Source organism: Schistocerca serialis, unplaced genomic scaffold (assembly GCF_023864345.2).
Source record: "Schistocerca serialis cubense isolate TAMUIC-IGC-003099 unplaced genomic scaffold, iqSchSeri2.2 HiC_scaffold_1111, whole genome shotgun sequence".
In the NCBI taxonomy this organism is placed as follows: Eukaryota; Metazoa; Arthropoda; class Insecta; order Orthoptera; family Acrididae; genus Schistocerca; species Schistocerca serialis.
The window spans coordinates 35,001-37,500 of NW_026047306.1; the positions used below are offsets into that span (position 1 = coordinate 35,001).

General features: G+C 63.1%; 1 pseudogene; it reads right to left on the reverse strand.

Annotated features, from left to right (window-relative positions):
- LOC126431794 (large subunit ribosomal RNA) overlaps positions 1-2,500 on the reverse strand; it is a 7,961-nt pseudogene that overhangs the window by 3,787 nt on the left and 1,674 nt on the right.

Here is a 2,500-nt window from a genome sequence, read left to right on the forward strand (position 1 = left end):
CTCAGGAGCGACAGGCTCCGAGTGCGGGAGAAGGCGGTCACGGATGAAGCCGGCGGTGGAGATCGGCTTCTTCGTGAAGAGGTCCGCCCAGAAGTCCAGCAGACCGGGGATGTCGGGTGGCGGCTGCAGCAGGGTGCCGTCCAGCAAGCCGCGCACGCAACGCGCACGCGACCTACGGAAGGCGTCCTGTGTCCGCGCGTATTCCCAGCGGCGCCGCTTGCGCTTCTGCAGCGGCGGGGCGGCAGGCGGCCGCTTGGATGGTTGGCGCGGCCGCTGTGTCCTGGTGATCGACCTCTCCCCCCTGGACCCGACCGACGCAAGGGCATCCGGGAGCATGCCCAGGATGACATCGGGCGGCGTGCCCCGCCCCAGACCAATGACTCGATCCAGGGCAGAGAAACGCTGGGCGGAAGCAGGTAGCCCCGCCAGATGCTCCCAGATGGCGGCGTCAGTCGGCCCCTCCGGCGGCGGCCCGGTGGTGTCGGCCGCGAAGTCCTCGGCTGCGTCGACGGGCGGCGCAGCGGCCTCGCCCGCGTCAGGCAGCGAGCTCGCTGCTCCACGGCGGGACGCCGGCTCTTCACCCCGACCGATCTCAAGTGCCTCCATGAATTGGCGGACAAGCTGCTTGTGGGCAGCTTGCCGCCGTCGGCACTTGATTGCCTCAAGTGTTCGGTCGGGGAACATCCTGGTAAGTTCTTGATTTACAAAGAAGAACCGGGCGTCCCTCTCCAGGAACAGTTCGGCCTCTGCCTTGGCGAGCGACAGGACTTCTTCCTCCGTCCACCTCGCGCGATGCCTCTCCGTCACGATCTCAGCGTTGGCGGCCGCAGGGTGTTGGCGGCGGCGATGGACCCCGAGACCGTTCTTCGTGGTGAAAGTGCGGTGGCACTCACTGCAAGCAAAGGGAGCTACACAAACTATCGCATTTTCGTTACGGCCGGTTGGCCGAATAGGTGCTGGGGTAGCTGGGGTGGCACCTTCAGCGGAAGGGCCACCATCTCTTGTTTCTTGTCGGCTGCCCCCAACTATAAAGGGATAATGCGAGGGGGGGCTGGTAACCCCCCCAAGCCCCTGGTGCGGTCTTCCACTCTGCAAAAATCAGCGGGCCCACGAGAAGGGGAGAAGACCGCAGGAGAGGAGAGGCTAAGAGGGCTAGGCCCATGTATTGCGCATCACTCTCCCTGTAACCATAACCCAAGGAAGGCACCTCGCAGCAGCAGCACGACTACATCAAGACCGCACTTCGAAAAGCCAAGTCCGGATGCAGCCACACCGCCGCCACTTGGCCACCTTAAGAGAGTCATAGTTACTCCCGCCGTTTACCCGCGCTTGCTTGAATTTCTTCACGTTGACATTCAGAGCACTGGGCAGAAATCACATTGCGTCAACACCCGCTAGGGCCATCGCAATGCTTTGTTTTAATTAGACAGTCGGATTCCCCCAGTCCGTGCCAGTTCTGAGTTGATCGTTGAATGGCGGCCGAAGAGAATCCGCGCACCCGCGCGCCCCCGGAGGAGCACGCTAAGGCGGACGCGGCCTCGCAGCAAGGAAGATCCGTGGGAGGCCAAGGCACGGGACCGAGCTCGGATCCTGCACGCAGGTTGAAGCACCGGGGCGCGAACGCCGCGCAGGCGCGCGCATCCTGCACCGCCGGCCAGCACGAGGCCAACCAACGGCGAGAGCAGACCACGCCCGCGCTAAACGCCCGCACTTACCGGCACCCCTACGGCACTCACCTCGCCCAGGCCCGGCACGTTAGCGCTGACCCACTTCCCGACCAAGCCCGACACGCCCCGATCCTCAGAGCCAATCCTTATCCCGAAGTTACGGATCCAATTTGCCGACTTCCCTTACCTACATTATTCTATCGACTAGAGGCTCTTCACCTTGGAGACCTGCTGCGGATATGGGTACGAACCGGCGCGACACCTCCACGTGGCCCTCTCCCGGATTTTCAAGGTCCGAGGGGAAGATCGGGACACCGCCGCAACTGCGGTGCTCTTCGCGTTCCAAACCCTATCTCCCTGCTAGAGGATTCCAGGGAACTCGAACGCTCATGCAGAAAAGAAAACTCTTCCCCGATCTCCCGACGGCGTCTCCGGGTCCTTTTGGGTTACCCCGACGAGCATCTCTAAAAGAGGGGCCCGACTTGTATCGGTTCCGCTGCCGGGTTCCGGAATAGGAACCGGATTCCCTTTCGCCCAACGGGGGCCAGCACAAAGTGCATCATGCTATGACGGCCCCCATCAACATCGGATTTCTCCTAGGGCTTAGGATCGACTGACTCGTGTGCAACGGCTGTTCACACGAAACCCTTCTCCGCGTCAGCCCTCCAGGGCCTCGCTGGAGTATTTGCTACTACCACCAAGATCTGCACCGACGGCGGCTCCAGGCAGGCTCACGCCCAGACCCTTCTGCGCCCACCGCCGCGACCCTCCTACTCGTCAGGGCTTCGCGGCCGGCCGCAAGGACCGGCCATGACTGCCAGACTGACGGCCGA